Raw genomic sequence first — 18,827 nt, 5'->3', positions numbered from 1 at the left:
AAGGCCTCTGGACCTGATGGGATACCAGTTCAATTTTACACAGAGTACGCGAAGGAACTTGCCCCCCTTCTTGCAGCGGTGTACCGTAGGTCTCTAGAAGAGCGTAGCGTTCCAAAGGATTGGAAAAGGGCACAGGTCATCCCCGTTTTCAAGAAGGGACGTCGAGCAGATGTGCAGAACTATAGACCTATATCTCTAACGTCGATCAGTTGTAGAATTTTGGAACACGTATTGTGTTCGAGTATAATGACTTTTCTGGAGACTAGAAATCTACTCTGTAGGAATCAGCATGGGTTTCGAAAAAGACGGTCATATGAAACCCAGCTCGCGCTATTCGTCCACGAGACTCAGAGGGCCATAGATACGGGTTCACAGGTAGATGCCGTGTTTCTTGACTTCCGCAAGGCGTTCGATACAGTTCCCCAGTCGTTTAATGAACAAAGTAAGAGCATATGGACTATCAGACCAATTGTGTGATTGGATTGAGGAGTTCCTAGATAACAGGACGCAGCATGTCATTCTCAATGGAGAGAAGTCTTCCGAAGTAAGAGTGATTTCAGGTGTGCCGCAGGGGAGTGTCATAGGACCGTTGCTATTCACAATATACATAAATGACTTGTGGATGACATCGGAAGTTCACTGAGGCTTTTTGCGGATGATGCTGTGGAGTATCGAGAGGTTGTAACAATGGAAAATTGTACTGAAATGCAGGAGGATCTGCAGCGAATTGACGCATGGTCCAGGGAATGGCAATTCAATCTCAATGTAGACAAGTGTAATGTGCTGCGAATACACAGAAAGATAGATCCTTTATCATTTAGCTACAAAATAGCAGGTCAGCAACTGGAAGCAGTTAATACCATAAATTATCTGGGAGTACGCATTAGGAGTGATTTAAAATGGAATGATCATATAATGTTGATCGTCGGTAAAGCAGATGCTTGACTGACATTCATTGGAAGAATCCTAAGGAAATACAATCCGAAAACAAAGGAAGTAGGTTACAGTACGATTGTTCGCCCACTGCTTGAATACTGCTCAGCAGTGTGGGATCCTTACCAGATAGGGTTGATAGAAGATATAGAGAAGATCCAACGGAGAGCAGCGCGCTTCGTTACAGGATCATTTAGTAATCGCGAAAGCGTTACGGAGATGATAAATAAACTCCAGTGGAAGACTGCAGGAGAGACGCTCAGTAGCTCGGTACGGGCTTTTGTCAAAGTTTCGAGAACATACCTTCACCGAAGAGTCAAGCAGTATATTGCTCCCTCCTACGTATATCTCGCGAAGAGACCATGAGGATAAAATCAGAGAGATTAGAGCCCACACAGAGGCATACCGACAATCCTTCTTTCCACGAACAATACGAGAATGGAATAAAAGGGAGAACCGATAGAGGTACTCAAGGTACCCTCCGCCACACACCGTCAGGTGGCTTGCGGAGTATGGATGTAGATGTAGATGTAGAAATAAATAGTGCAAGGAAGCCAAGGCGAAACAGCTGCTGGAAAATATGAAGAAATCGAGACACAAAGGGTCATCTATGGGACTGTTTCAGAAAAAGATGAAAATGGCCTTAGGTGAAATCAAAAGCAAGGGCGGTAACATTAAGAGTGCAATAGGAAGTCCACTGTTACGGTGAGAGGAGAGAATGGATTGGAGGAAAGAGTACATTGAAAGCCTCAACGAGGGGGAGGACGTGTCTGATGCCTTGACTGAGGAAGTCGATATGGAAAATTTAGGAGATGCAGTAACATTCAGAACTTAACAGAGCTTTGGAAGACAGTTCAAATAAGGCTGAAGGGATACATAATATTTCAACGGAATTTCTTAAATAATTGGGGAAGTGATAAAAAACGATCTTTGAGGTTGGAGTATAGAATCTGTGAGTCTGTAGACACAGGTTTTTGGAAGAATATCATCCACACAATTCCAAAGTCAGCAAGGGCAGTTAAATGCGAGAACTGTCGCACAGTCAGCTTAGTAGCTCTTGCATCCAAGTTGCTGACAAATATAATCTAAAGAATATCGGAAGAGAAAATCGAGAATCTGATAGATGACGATTGGTTTGGCTTTCGGAGAGGTAAGGGCACCAGACAAGCATTTCTGCCGTTCCATTTGATAATGGAAGCAAAATTCAAGAAAAATTATGTCACGTTCGTTGGGTTTGTCAACGTGAAGGTAAAGTGCAACAACGTAAAACATTGCAAGATGTTCGAAATTATGAGGAAAATAGCAGTAAGCTGTAGGGAATGAAAAGGAATATACAACATATACAAATACCAAGAGCGAGCAATAAGAATCGAAGACCACGATAAAATGCTCGGATAATAAACGAGTAAGAGAAGGATGTAGGTTTTCGTCCCTACACTTGTGTCTATGCGTCGAAGAAGCAATAGCGGAACTGAAAGAAAGGTTCAAGAGTGGGAGTGAAATCCAGGGTGAAAGGGTATCGTGGTAAGAATCGCTGATGGCACCGCTATCGTCAGTAAAAGTGCAAAAGAACAGCAGCGCCTATTTGTTGAATGGAAGGAACAGTGGATTGCGAGTAAACAGAAGAGAGACGAAAGTAGTAAAGAGTAGTAGAAATGAGTTGATCGATAAATCGAATATCAAAACTGGGTACCAAGAAGGAACGACATGAAGGTAGGCTCTTACCTTGGAACCAAAAGACAGACGAATGAAGGACAGCGTAACAGGTAAACCAATACAGGCAAAGAGGGCATTCCTGGCCAAAAGAAGTCTGCTAGTATCAGATGTAGGCTTTAATTTCTGAGAATGAACGTTTGGAGCACAGCATTGCATGGTAGTGAAACATGGACTGTGGGAAAACAGGAACTGAAGAAAATCGAAGAATTTGAGATGTGGTGCTACAAAAGAACGTTGAAAATAGGGTAGACTGATAAGGTAAGGAATGAGGAGGTTCGCCGCAGAATCGGTGAGCAGAGGAGCATTTGCAAAATAATGACAAGAAAGAACAGTATGATAAGATATGTCTCAAGCAATCAGGGAATAACTTCAATGGTGCTAGACGGAGCTGTAGAGCGTAAAAAACTGTCCGAGGCAGAAGTGGAATATATCCAGAAAATATATGGCTGTATAAGGTGTAACTGCTACTCTTCGATGAAATGTTCGACACAGGAGAGGAAGTCGTGATGGTTCGTATCAAACGAGTCAGGAGACGGAAAAGAAAGACTTTATTTTACGTATCCCGGTTCCAGGAAATGTAGCTACATATTCTCGCGAGAATCCCCAGAACTTTTCAACCTCTGTTTTCTAGGCAGATTTATTTGCATGGTTTTGGCTAGGTAAGCAATCCGTAAGTCCGTATGTACTGTTACTACAATAAATTTTAAGCGAACTGTAAAACTGGTAGCATCTGAGAAAGGAATTTTTCATTCTTCAGCCAAGGATGCGTGTTTGAAAACATCTTGGAAGATTACAACTGTGTTCCGGAACGGAACTCGAATAACCTTCAGGCAAGGTTCTGCTTTCGGATCTCATTCCGTCACACAGTTTCAACTGTGAAGCAGTTTTTTCGGGCAGTGAGACCCATGTGACAGAATTTTTGTTAATTTTTAATGACTTGTCGAGAGATTCTGAGCTGCAACTGTCAACAGCTCTTATTTTTGTGAATTAAGATCTATTAATGCTTAAAATTTTTAGAGTAATCAGTTTATTACTAATTAGATTATATAATAAAATTACGTACAATATGATATAATTATTGTTGTCTACTTATTTTGTAGCTACAAAAGATGTTGCTGAATCTCATGATTAAAGATTTCCAGTGTTTTTCATCCTCTGTACCACATTTCACTTCAGTTAACGTAAATCGTAAAGACAACTAGATGTAGCAAATGAAACTGTTTGTGAGAGATTTTTCATTCTTATCAACTCGACTTTTTTCGGCTTGTACCGCAATGAATGGAATCTTCAATGCAATGGTTCTCTGTGATAACCCCGGCCTCTAACATTGACTGGCAGCAGTGTGGCCTTAGTTACGGAATAGACCGTTCGCGAGGAGTGGCGCTGCTGTAGTGGCGTTGCTGAGCCTCTGACCTCATTAGCGGTCATTTACAAGGATCCTTGTAACCCAAACAGAAAGCCACAACCCGGCTCATTACGGAACCCAGAACAGGCCTCCTCGGCAATTTGATATCGTCCTTTGCGGTGGTAGGACGCCGCTGAGTAGTGTTCGTTCAGTTAATTGCAATGATGAAAACCGGGTTTCGACATTCTCTGTACATCGTCTTCTGTTGTTGCTTCGTCGTTGGAATTAATCGCTTAAGATAATGGCTCATTTAGAGTTTTTTTTCTGTTTTACAGTGCTCGTGGCAGTCAATGTCCTTATTCTAATGTCGCATACTTGTGTTTTTGGATGAAAGTGAAAAAAAAGAAGAAATTGGACAGATGTGAATAGGACACGTGCACTGAAAGTTATGACTTTTCATCCTTTCTGGGAATCGAGAATCTCTACGATCTGCGTCTGTTATCGACATTGATATTGGCAACATATCGGTACCACTGATCCCAAGACTTTCCAGAACGTTTTAATTTCAAGTTTTAGGCCGGATAGCAAATGACAAAAGAAAAATATTTTCTTCGTGTGATGTAATTATAAATTAACAACTTTTTACTTTTTTCCTTTACTTGTACTGCGAGAACTTTCTTCTTGCCAGTTTTCATGACTCTACGCCAAGGGGAAGTACCCTACAGGTCTTAATGAGTAAGGTTGCAAGTATCAAATATGTGATCTAAATAGCTGTGTCTTTTGCTTACATTGACTTAGAAGCATGAAAGTTTTGCACCACCGCAGGTCTATTGACCTCAGTATGTGACGTACACTTCATGTGGCTACCCCGTCCTGGGAAAAAGTGTCTTTAACAGTGATTCTATAAGGGTTCCGTTTTTACCGACTGAGGTGCTTCCACCCTAACGAACTGAAATGTGTAACGTTTCATCAAAACGTATAGGATGAGAAGTTTAATACAGACATATTCTAGTGATCAACCGGAAAATGTAGTGCGCGGTGTCAGGCACAAAAGCCTGACAGATGCTGCAAATGGGCTTAGTTACGAAAATTTATCAAGCAGTGATCGTTGCCTTCAATATAAGACCATTCTGTGTCCAAAAGGGGCTGCATTCGTTCCTTACACTCCTGAAAACAATGTGTTCTAGTATTTAGGTATAAAAGTCTGGGTCCCATGCAATAGTCCTTGATATCCACAACTGTCGTAAATACAGCGCCTACCATAAAAAGGGAATGACCCAGAAGAAAGAAGAAAAAAAGAGAATGAAACTTCTTGGGTTGAGAGGATATGTGATGTTACTTCAGTGATGTTACTTCAGTGATTACAAAATCGAGTCACTTTAACTGAAAACTTGGTATCTGAGGCCACTTATCAGTACGATGTTGCACCACCTCTGGCCTGATCAATGATATCCTAGACTGGGACGAGTCGAAGTGATGTGAGAATCTTGCCTGCCTCTGGAGGACCTCAACATCGATCAGGCTGTTCACAGCAACACGTTCCATGTCTGGACGAGCATTGCCCTGCCACTGGCACCACAGTGTTGTCGCATAAAAGGTAATAAATGAGGACGCAACAAATCCATGATGTACCACTGTGTGATAAGAATCCCCTTACTCAGTGCCAGCCATAACCTGAAGTCTCGTCCTATCGCTTCCCAGACAATGACTCCAGAATGACTCGAGAAGCGACACCGCTGTATCCCTGCAAAACGTTGGAAAAGTCTCCCCAGTTTGCCGCCTACTCGCTGTTGATGGTCGTTCTGGGTAGTGCAGAACCGCGATTCATACCACGCCAGGCATCAGCAGCCTACGCCTCCAGGTCAATGGAAGTCTCCAAACGCAACCGTTTGTGTTGTTGTGCTGAAGGCAGTCTACGAATGGGCGGATAATTCTCGTGTCTGGCAGCTCCTAGTCTCCGACCAATGCTGCAGGGTGATAAAGAATTTTGCAGATAGTCGATCGCTTCTTCTCAGATGCCAGACGCAGATGGGAAGTCGATCTCATGTGCTTGGTGCACAAAAGGCGGTCCTCTCCTGTGGTGACTAGAATCTTAACGGCGAGAACGTCTGCTGTCACTCCATGCAGTCCAACATCACCCACAGTCTGATCCGAATGAGCCCCAAATTTGCACTGCTGGCCATTAAAATTGCTACAGCAAGAAGAAATGCAGATGATAAACCGGTATTCATTGGGCAAATATATTATACTAGAATTGACATGTGATTACATTTTCATGCAATTTGGGTGCATAGACCCTGAGAAATCAGTACCATGACAACCACCTCAGGCCGTAATAACGGCCTTGATACGCTTGGGCATTGAGTCAAACAGAGGTTGCATGGCGTGTACAGGTACAGCTGCCCATGCAGCTTCAACACGATACCATAGTTCATCAAGAATAGTGACTGGCGTATTGTGACGAGCCAGTTGCTCGGCCACCATTGACCAGACGTTTTCATTTGGTGAGAGATCTGGAGAATGAGCTGGCCAGGGCAGCAGTAGAACATTTTCTGTATCCAGAAAGACCCGTGCAGGACCTGCAACATGCGGTCGTGCATTATCCTGCTGAAATGTAGGGTTTCACAGGGATGGAATGAAGTGTAGAGCCACGGGTAGTAACACATCTGAAATGTAACGTCCATTGTTCAATGTGCCGTCAATGCGAACAAGAGGTGACCGAGACGTGTAACCAATGGCACCCCATACCATCACGCCGGGTGATACGCCAGTATGGCGATGACGAATACACGCTTCCAATGTGCGTTCACCGCGACGTCGCCAAACACGGATGCGACCATCATGATGCTGTAAACAGAACCTGGATTCATCAGAAAAATGACGTTTTGCTATTCGTGCACACAGGTTCGTCGTTGAGTACTCCATCGCAGGCGCTCCTGTCTGTAATGCAGCGTCAAGAGTAACCGCAGCCATGGTCTCCGGGCTGATAGTTCATGCTGCTGCAAACGTCGTCGAACTGTTCGTGCAGATGGTTGTTGTCTTGCAAACGTCCCCATCTGTTGACTCAGGTATCGAGACGTGGCTGCACGATCCGTTACAGTCATGCGAATAAGATGCCTGTCATCTCGACTACTAGTGATACGAGGCCGTTAGGATCCAGTACGGCGTTCCGTATTTCCCTTCTGAACCCACCGATTCCATATTCTGCTAACAGTCATTGGATCTCGTCCAACGCGAGCAGCAATGTCGCTATACGATAAACCACAATCGCGATAGGCTACAATCCAACCTTTATCAAAGTCGGAAACGTGATCGTACGCATTTCTTCTCCTTACACGAGGCATCACAACAACGTTTCACCAGGCAACGCTGGTCAACTGCTGTTTGTGTATGAGAAATCGGTTGGAAACTTTCCTCATGTCAGCAAGTTGTAGGTGTCGCCACCGGGGCAACCTTGTGTGAAAGCTCTTAAAAGCTAATCATTTGCATATCGCAGCATCCTCTTCCTGTCGGTTAAATTTCGCGTTTGTAGCACGTTATCTTCGTGGTGTAGCAATTTTAATGGCCAGTAATGTAGATCGCACAATTAGACTAGCCGGTCAAATGTAAATCCACCAAACGCATTTCAAACTACATCAGGTGCTTATAACGCTGTGTCACACGCTCACAGCATCTGTGTGTCCTTCACAATAATCTGTCGATATCTGACACTGTTCACGCCCCGTATACAGTGTGGTTCAGATTAGTACAGGAGGTATAAAACATCAAAAGAAATACATTTCGTTCAGGAACATATGATCTCTGAAGTTAGCTTCTAATGTTAGGGAACATTTTGATAGCGGTGCTATAGTGTCGCTGTATATTGACATCCAAATATCCATGTTGGGCTCAAACTTGTGGTCATCAACAGCGATATAGTGTTAACGTGTGGGCCGGCATTCTCAATGATACGTTGATTGAACCATACATACTTCCATTCCTCCTCAAAGAACGGAGGTAAAGCATGTTTGTGGAACATCTGTTTCCAGAACTGCTGGAGGATGTAGCTTTCAATGTCAGATGTTAGGCAAAGGATGCAGTTCCAGCACGATGGTGTGCCATCCCATTTCATCACTGCTATGAGTAATCATCTGAAAGCCACCCACGGGAGTCGATGGATCGGACGAGGTGGCCACCCACTGCACCTTACCTCTGGATTTCTTCCTCTGCGAGCATATCAAGTTGGCGGTGGAAACAGAAAGAGAGTGCATCGCTACATTTTCCATCGCTGCTCATATCATTGCGGATAGGCCACGAATTTTTGAACGCACGCGACAATCAATGGTCCGCCGACGTACTGCGTGTACACAGGCCAATGGCAGCGCATTCAACTGTTCCTGTGATTGCCACTGCTGAAACTGTCATACTAAACTATCTTCTATGTAAATCGTCTGTAGCATCAGAAATCGCCGTCGGGGACCAGATGTTACACTTCAATATCAGTGACCTACATGGGCAGAAAGTCGTCGTAATTACAGGATGGTGCAAATAAAAGTGGGCCAGACGAGTCGATACAGTTTGATGCGTAGTCTGCATATAACCACAACCCGTGACGCGCACAAGTGTACGCCCGCCATGTGATTCACACCAGTTCCTTGAAGCCCATTTACACAATTTTCTAGCCTGAAGGAGTTGTTAGCAGAGGTCCGTATGGTCGCGGCCATATCTGGCTGCCCGGGTCACCAAATATGTCAGTATGCGATTAGTTTGTGTGGGGAGCCCTCAAGTCTAAGCTGTATCGTAACATCCTCGTTGTCTTCAAGAACTGCGGCAGAACATTTCGGATGAGACTGCAACAATTCCCTCAGTCCAGATTCTATCCGTCTTCAGCAACATGCCGACCAGGGTCCAAAAGTGCCAAAAGAACAATGGTGGTCACTTTCAACATCTGCTATAACCAGGTTAGTACTGTGTTTCCTTTTCTCCGCTGTGTTTCTTTGTACCCTGGAACTCTGTTCTCCAGGCCACTTTTATTTTCCTCCTACATGTATATAGAGAATGAATCATTTGAAACTTGCACCACGAATATTGCGGAAATTGAAAGTGCTATTGATGTGCGGTTTTCACAGAATGGATTGGTAGTCAGGGGCTCGTATTCTTAGCGAATCAACATTTTTTAGTAATACGTACAAAGTGTAATTTTTGTGTAAACATACACTTTTCTTAAGGGAAAAACGCCTATTGACATTAACAAACTAAATGTACGGTACATTAGAACCTCAGTGGTGTTTCTTACAGGATTCTAGCGCGTATGTTTAAAAGTATTGTAGGACACATTAAAGAACAACACATGTGTTACGCTAGTTATGTGGATCCTAACCAGTAACGTGTCAGTTGACTATCGAAGGCTGTATTCAAAATGGACACTGCGAGCATGTACAATAAATATCTTCAATGCGCGATACCAAGTTAGTTATTTGTTCCATGGATCATATTGAGTGATATATCGTAGTGATATGGAACAAGTCATTTTACTTTCACATCTAAAATTAACTTGTACATATCGTTACATTCTGAACTTCTTTATGTTCTAGTTTTTTTCATTTTTTCTTTCTTTTCTTCACAAAATAAAAAAGATATACACACACAAGTTAGTAACTTCCACTCACCACCTTTCATTCATTCTTCTACTGAATAGAAGGGGTTGTCAAGGAGAAAATCACTCAGTTTAATTTTCCTTTACTGTCTGTCTCACCATTTATATCACTGGGTAAGTGATAGCAAAATTTTCGTTGCAGCATTGTGCACCCCTTCTTGTGCTGAAGACAACCTTAACGTCGAGTATCGAATGTCAGTTTTCCTTCTGGTAGTGTAATGATGTACAACATTGTTTATTTTGAACTTCAGTATATTATTTACATTAAATATGTCATTACCCATTGGTTGGTTATACCATCTGCCCCACAATACTTCAATTTATTTAGGAGAATAGTGTGATTCATACAGTCAAATGCCTTAGATAGGTGGCAGAAAATACCAGCCGGCGCTATTTTATTATTAATGCTCGTAAAATCTGGCGAGTGAACATGTAAATGGCAATCTCAGTAAAGCAATTTTACCGATGACAGCGGAGTTAGTAAACACAGTTTTCCAAATGTCTTCACCAAAGAAGACTAAGTAAATATTCCAGAAGTAGAATGAAGAAAACTGCCAACATGAGTAACTTAAAGGTAGATATCCTGGGTGCAGCGAAGCAGTTTAACCCACTTAATAAAGCAACTCTAAAGAGTATAACAATACGGCTCCTTTCAGACTACGCTGATACAATAGCCTAATACTTAGCAGTCATATAGCTCGACGAAAGATCCGCACAAAAAAGAATAGAAAGTTGTACTTAAGAAAGGAAATAGGAATAATCTGAAGAATCACTAACATCGATCTGCAGTAGGATTTTGGAACACATACTGTGTTCGAACATTATTAATTACCTCTTAGGTAACAGTCTACTGACACACTGTCAGTGTAGATTCAGAAAAAAAAAGTTCTTGTGAAATAGTTCTTGTGAAACCCGATTAGCTCTTTATTTGCACGAAGTAATGACTGCTATCGACAGGGGATCTCAAACTGATTCCATATTTCTAGATTTCTAGAAGACCTTTGACACCGTTCCCCATAAGAGACTCCTAGTCAAATTTCGTACCTATTGCGTATCACATCAGTTGTGAAAATGAATCCATGATTTCCTTTCAAAAAGATCGCAGTACATAGTAAATGGCGAAAATTATTGAGTTAAACAATTCCCCGAGGAAGTGTTATAGGCCCTCTGCTGTTCCTAATCTACATGAACGATCTAGGAGACAATGTGAGCAGCCCTTTTAGATTGCTTGCAGATGATGCTGTCTTTAATCGTATACCAAAGTCATCATAAGTATCCATCATTATCGTAGATCAAAATAAATTGCATAATGGCGTAGGCACGATACCTGAGCGGTGCGAAAAGCGGCCATTGTATCTCAAAAAGACAAAATGTGAGGTAATCCATGTGACTGCAAAAAAGCAAGCCGTTAAATTTCGATTACACGATAAGTCGCACCTATGAATTACGAGTAAGAACAATTTAAGTTGTGGGGAAGGCAAACTGGAGATTATGCTTTATTGGTAGAACACTTAGGAGTTGTGACTGGTCTACTAAAGAGACTGCCTGAACTACAACTTTCGTCCTCTCCTAGAGTCCCTCTGTACTTTATGGGATCCTTGGCAGATAGGGCAGATGGAGGATATCGAAAAAGTTCAAAGAAGGGAGTGAAACGTAGCAAGTTATTACGAGATGACATTCGTTGCAGTAAGGCACGCAGGCGTTTGATAGGGTGGCTGCAGGATGGCTATGTCGTTTTTGTCGCTTTACTCACAGCGCAGCTGACGCTGCCTGCCGTGAGAATGGCATACCGAGATTCATACCCTCTACGAATCTAAACAATCCATATTAGTTACTATCCGATTTTGTTCAAATTTGGTACACAGCCTTTTGTTATTAATGGAATTGTGCTGTCAAAATTTCAGATTTTTGTTTATTATAGTGCCGGAGATAGAGAAAATTACCTAGAAGTCCTAAAGCCAATGACTGTTTTTTAAAAAACCATTTTAGTAACAAATACATATTGATTTGCATTATCGTTTGAAGCCATTGCAAAGTTACCAGCGTATAAAAATCAATTTTTTAAAATTTTGTTTTCTAACACGTTAGTCACCGTGTATTACTTAATACAAAAATCGGTCAAAATCATTATTTGATTATATTTTGTTGTGTGAGTGCGTGAGAATGATTGAGAGAGTGTATGTGGGACATGTGTTAAAACTAAATGCGCAATTGTTCATAAAACCTTGTACAAATAGACCGTGGGAAAGTTATGGTGCAACCATGATTCAGATGACGTATGCCGGTGTGAGCTTGCTTTGTATAAAAGCAGCCAGAATGAAAGCTAGAGGCGGAATAAGTTTATTTATCAATTTGAAGAATAATACGTACTTCGCTTATTTTGATGAAACAATATACCAGCAATTGAACTTTTAATGACGTTAATTACTATCAAATTATTGACTGGATAAGGCAAGTTTTGCCACGAGAATGATCTGGAAGGAACACTCTAATTGGTCGTTTAAATCACCAGCCAATCAGAATTAAGCTGTTCCTTTGCGAATATAGTGGAGTGGGCAGTGTGTAGAATAGTTCGAGATAGTCGCTTGCGAACCGGCCTACGGATAACACCGTGTTAGATAGATCCGTAAAAATGCTCTGAAAAATGAAGAAATAGTGAATTAACTGCGGTTCGAATACCTCGTGACTAACGCGACTGGAGTTACGTATATTTTAATGAAAGTTTGGTGGTTCTAAATTAAATAGTTTGAGAGTTATGAGCGTGTGAACTTTCTGGTCGTAGTAACAATTCCGTGTGGCATGTTTCGTGCTCTGTACGGAATTCTTTGGCGAGCACTTCTTTCGAAGAAGACCAATGAAACGACCGAATGTTTATGTCTCGAATGGTTGTGGTTCGGTACCTGATAGAACGTGAAAATTCGTCGAGTCGGACTTGCAAAAATTCTGGCTGCTTTTCGAGTGAAACTATGTTGTACAGACAGTGAATTTTGATGATATAGAGCATTACCATATTAAATACGGACTTGTCAGCCATTTCAAGTGTTTCCATATGAATAAAAAGCAGATTCAGTCTAATTTTAAATGCCTTCTGTAAGCAGACTGCATTCTCAAAAAAAAAAAAAAAAAAAAAAAAATAAGAAAAAAATGGAAGCTTCAGGAACTTATTTTCAACTCGGGTTACGCGGCCTCTGTGTGGTAGGTATTAGGTGGTGGTTTCATCAACGCTGCTTTATACTGCCTAGTACGTATCTGCTACTACAGAGTGAAGGGACATCGGAAAGAAGCATATCGAGGTAGGTGGACTTTCGATACGTGGAAGAGAGAACACAGACGACCGATCCCGCCCCGCCTCAGAAGTTTGTTTTGTAGTGCCGCTAAATAGGGGAGAGAGTGTCACAGTTATGATAAGCAAGTTACGACTGCGACCATTAAGAGAAAGGCGTTTTTCGTTGTGGCGAGAGATTCTCATTCACCAACTTTCTCCTCTGAATGTGAAAATATTTTATTGACGCCAACATACACAGGGAGAAATAATCATCATAATAAAATAAGAGAAAGAAGAGCTCGTACAGAAAAATTTAGATGTTCGTTTTTCCCATGCACTCTTAGTGAGTTGAAGAACTCGCAGCAAGGCACTTGAGTGTGATTAGATTAGATTAGATTTACTTTCATTCCAATTGATCCGTAGTGAGAAGGTCCTCCAGGATGTAGAACATGTCAGAAAAACAATAATACATGACAAATATTTACAACTGAATCAAATAAGCTAATAAACCTTCTACAGGTCCCAAGTGGAATGATCGTCATATTTTTTTGTAATGAACACTATAGGAAAGAATCATTTTACAAGCACCAATGCACAGAATTTAAAATGAAAAAGGTTTTTTTATTTATAAGGTGATAAACATGTAATAGAACTACTATGATACTTATTTACAATGAACACATTACTGCGCTGAAATGGTGCGGTAGTTAGATTGTGCTTACACACACACACACACACACACACACACACACACACACACACACACACTTTACTGCACAGAGCAGAAGTTTTTATATATATATATATATATATATATATATATATATATAAACTGTCATTATAAATATATCAGTTTTTCAAACCAATAGCTCAATTCATGGTATCAATACTAGAAATAAGAATAATCTTCACAAGGATTTAAAGTCACTTACTCTTGTACAAAAACGTGTGCACTATTCAGGAACACACATTTTCAATAACTTGCCAGCAGGCATAAAACGCTTAACAACCAAGGATTTATTGGTGGCCAACTCCTTCTATTCCATTGTGACGAATTTCTCAGTGGAAACAACTGATATGTGTGATATTACACACAAATCAGTTGGTTCTACTGAGAAATATACAGTTGGTTCTACTGAGAAATTCATCACAATGGAGTAGAAGGTGTTGGCCACCAATAAATCCTTGGTTGTTAAGCTTTTTATGGCTGCTGGCAAGTTATTGAAAATGTGTGTTCCTGAATAATGCACACCTTTTTGTACAAGAGTAAGTGACTTTAAATCCTTGTGAAGATTATTCTTATTTCAAGTATTGATACCATGAACTGAGCTGTTGGTTTGAAGAAGTGATATATTTTTAATGACAAATTTCATTAAGGAATATACACTGGGAAGCAGTAGTTAGTATCCCTAGTTCTCTAAACAGACTTCTGCAGGATGTTCTTGAGTTCACACCACATATAACTCTTAGTGCTTGGCTTGATGAATTACCCCAAAAAATAATCCCATATGACATCATGGAATGAAAGTAAGCATAGTGTGCAGCTTTATCATTTTTTTATCCCCTATGTCTGACACAATTCGCATTGCAAGTAGAGATTTGTCAAGACACTTCAGCAGTTCTGTGGTGTGCTCCTCCCAGTTGAATTTATTATCAAGCTGTGAGCTTCAGAGTAGTCGTATAGATACAGATGTAGATTTCCTAGTATTAATATTATTGCACCTGGTAGTGTGGGCGCCTTTGTCGGCTTGTGTGTCTACCTCTGCACTTGAAGCCCACCAGGACATGCTCTGCTCTTCTAACGACCAGGCACGTTGCTCGTAAGGTGTGCGGATTTCCACAGTGTGTACCAAAGGCGAAAAAGTGGTTACAGTTTTCGTTTACTGTAGCGTCACCCCGTGTTTCCGATAACGGTCGTGGGAGGCCTAGCGCAGTAACATAGGGGCTGGCAATTCTGTATAGAACTTTACAGGTACGCTAGCGTGTCCTCGGACCTTATTGGGCTCTAACGCTTTAAGCTGCCTTTGTAAACCTCTAGTGACGTTCACTACGTCATCGTAGCTTCGGTACATCTATAGAATGATTGCCACTCTCGTCTTTTTTCATTTCTGAAGGCACATTTTAACACAGACGTTTTAACTCGTGTCCACGAATGTCTGGAAGCTGATTTTTATTCCAAGCAGATGATACTGGTGGCGGCTAATCATCAATGACTTCACTGTTGGTGTAGGACTGGCCCTAAGACAGTGGGGATGATACAATATTTGAGGAGAGTTGCAATCAACTGCCCTGTTGTAGCAGTTTCTCTTACTACGTACAATGGAGCAGCAGCTAGTGTTTCAGAATGCATGAAACGATTTTCGATTGGAACACGATTGGACGTGTTGTCGGACCACAAGTTGCTGCGTAGTACCGATCGGAAATCTGCTATTTACATGACGTTCGGAGCCCGAGCGGTTCCTGCGGGCCATGTTAACGTCACAAGCACGAGGGCAGCTTGCGCTCGGCTCGACACGGACGCTCGTTGACGTAAACCAGTCGTGGGCGGCAGTACCGTGCTGCAATTGGACTGCTGTTTGATCCTGCGCGTTCGCCTAGCCGCTGTGTGAGTGCAAAATGGCAATACCATCCCTCCGCCATCCACCGCTCGTAGACACCGGTATCATTGTGAAAGAAGGGAAAACTTTAGTGACGGGAGAAATCACGAAGGGAGGCTCAAAGGTTTCAATTTTGGGTCCACTGCTGTCCTTTATATCATTGGTTCCCAACATTTCTGAGACCGTTACCCACGAAGCCAATCAGATATTAGCTAGTGCTCCTCTCCCGCTCCTTCCCCCATCACATTGACGCCCAACTACAATGGAAAAATATAGCTTGCAACACTTTTATTTTTGAAATGAAGAGGAGAAATTATATTAGTTTTCTTGGTTGTTTTATTACACCACAAACTAATGAGGCAGTGAGGCTATTGGTACTCTTTATTTCCAACCATTTTTGTAGAATAATGAAGCAAGAAATGCGAGTGCTACCTAAAACTATTTTTCAGAAAAGAAAGCTGTCCGCATTGAGGGTAGGCATTTATTAGAAAACATGCTATCTTTGCTCCTTTCTCGAACTTCGCCCACACGTTTCACGCCAATTTAAAATCAACCAAGTTAAAATACTTGTACTGTACTTACTGTTTGTAACTCACTTAACTGCTGACCTACTTCGATATAGAGCATGTTCGGCTGTTGACCAGGACGGCTCGGTCTGCAGATCTCTCACCAACCGATAACGTTTGTTCACGTGTTAGCGTCAAACTAGAAGCTACCATTCGGTAGCTGTTACAACACTGGTTGTAACAACACAGAATTACGTGCCCATATTTGCCATCCAAACTCATTTAGACTCGATATCCAGATGGATTAGAAGTATGGATGCTGCGAGAGGCGGCAGCAGAGTGTATTAAATTTCGCAGCGTTGTATCCTTCAGGATATACACAACCTACATATAAGAATGTGGACGTGACTATGACTCAGGTGCAATATAATTGAAGTCACACTCCAAAGACAAGACATCGATAAAGAACTGTGTTACGCATCCGCCTTACATCTCGATAGTTCGAAAGCAGACATCCATCCGCCAAACGGGAATATCAGCAGACAAATAGCTCCACGCTCCACTGAGTAGTTGGTTAGACTACATCAACATTGGACAGTGTCTCAAAGACTGTTCGGGACTAATCTACAGTGGTCGCCAAGAAGCGCTCAATCATTAAATAACACAATTTCACCGGCTTTTTTTTTTTTTTTTTTCTGCGACCTGTCTAAGGCATTTGTGTGAATCACAATATTCTCCTAGATAAACTGAGATTTGATGGGATTGTAAGATAGTCCTATCTAGCTAAGAGAATGCAGAAAGTTGAACTTTGTAATTCAACCAATATAATCAACGGAGAGTATTCTAACTGGGGAGAAATCGCATATGGTGCTCCCCAAGCTTAAATTTTGGGTCCGCTATTACTATATACGTAAACGATATTCCGTCTAATGTACAGCAAACACAATTTGTTCTTTTTCCAGATGACACTAATGTTGTAATTAGTCCAAGCAAATACATAGCAACAGAAGAAATGGTAAACGATATTCCTAAACGTGCCACTGACAGAACGTTCCGTGAAGTGTCTCACGCTCAGATTTAAAAAGACACAAGATATTCAGTTCTGCGGGTCTAGATGTACTACAGGAATGATAAGTGTAACACACGACAAGGAAATAATAAATAGGGAGGAAATTTCAAAATATTTAAGTGTCCATTATGATAATTTAAACTGGAAAAAGCACATTTTGGAAATTCAGTACTCCAGTAGTCTCTAGCACAATAAAGGATGCACAATGCTATAACCAAAAATTTTGATCACTTACTAGCGATGTTAAATGTCTGAGAGACAGCAAAGTAAAATTTGAAAAATGAAATAAAATAAAAAAAATTCTTCTCGAGAGCACCTTCAGTTCCGTAGAAGAATTTTATTATTGTACTCTGTAAAGGGTGGTGGGTAGGAATTACTTACTGATATCTGTATATTGAAAAAAGTATAAATATATTGTAGCCATATTTACAAATTACTCTGCGATGTGAATGCAAAATGACCCATTCCACATTATTACGATTTTTTGTGCTAATGATCCATGGTAACCTCGTGATCCCTAATTCTGAGCAGGCCGGAGTGGCCGAGCATTTCTAGGCGCTGCAGACTGGAACCGCGCGACCGCTGCGGTCGCAGGTTCGAATCCTGCCTTGGACATGGATGTGTGCGATGTCTTTAAGTTAGTTAGGTTTAAGTAGTTCTAAGTTCTAGGGGACTGATGACCTCAGAAGTTAAGTTCCATAGTGCTCAGAGCCATTTGAACCCTAATACTGACGTTAAGTTTCTCGCTGCTCTTATTTCTGCTGCTTCTCTTTCCTTCCGTGCTTCTTAAATTTGCTCTCAGTCTATATTCTGTACTCATTAAGGGTTAATTCGATTCAACAGATCCTGTAACTGTTCTTAACTTTCACTGAGGATAGCAATGTCATCAGCGAATCTTAACATTGTCTTAGTTTCCACTACCATTATTCTCTCTTGCTTCTTGTACAAATTGTGTATTACCCTTCTTCCCCTATGGCTTACCCCTATTTTCCTCAGAATTTCGAACATCTTGACATCGTCTAATGCTTTACGCAGATCGACAAATCCTATGAACGTGTCTTTTCTTCAGATTTGTTTACATTATCAAGAGGAATGTGAAAACTGCGTCTCTGGTGCCTTTATCTTTCCTAAAGCCAAACTGATCTTCATCTAACAGATCTTCAGTTTTCTTCCCCATTCTCTTGGATATTATTCTTGTCTGCAGTTCGGATGCATAACCCGTTAATCTGATTGTGCTATAATTCTCGCACTTGTCGGCTCTTATCGTCTTCCAGCTGTGTAGATGATATTTTACCGAAAGTGTGATGTTATATCAACAGACTCATACATTCTTCACACCAACGTGAATAGTCGTTTTGTTGCCACTTCCCCCAATGATTTTTAGAAATTCTGATTGAACATTATCCATCCCTTCTGCCTTATTCGATCTTATATCTCCCAAAGCTCTTTTAAATTCTAACACTGGAGTTCCTATCTCTTCCCTGTAGACTCCTGTTTCTTCTTCCATCAAGTCTTCAGACAAGATCCCCCCATCATAGATGCCTTCAGTGTACTCATTCCGTCCATCCGCTCTCTACTCAACTTTTAGCAGTGGATTTTCTAGAGCACTGTTAATGTTACCGCCCTTACTTTTAATTTCGCCGAAGGATATTTTCACTTCTACGTATCTTGAGTCAGTCCTTCCGATAGTTATTTCTGTCTCAGTTTCTTCACATTTTTCATGTAACCGTTTGGCCTTAGTTTCTCTGCACATGTTAGTTA

Source organism: Schistocerca americana, chromosome 6, assembly GCF_021461395.2.
Source record: "Schistocerca americana isolate TAMUIC-IGC-003095 chromosome 6, iqSchAmer2.1, whole genome shotgun sequence".
Taxonomy (NCBI): domain Eukaryota; kingdom Metazoa; phylum Arthropoda; class Insecta; order Orthoptera; family Acrididae; genus Schistocerca; species Schistocerca americana.
Note: the sequence above shows the minus strand (reverse complement) of the source record.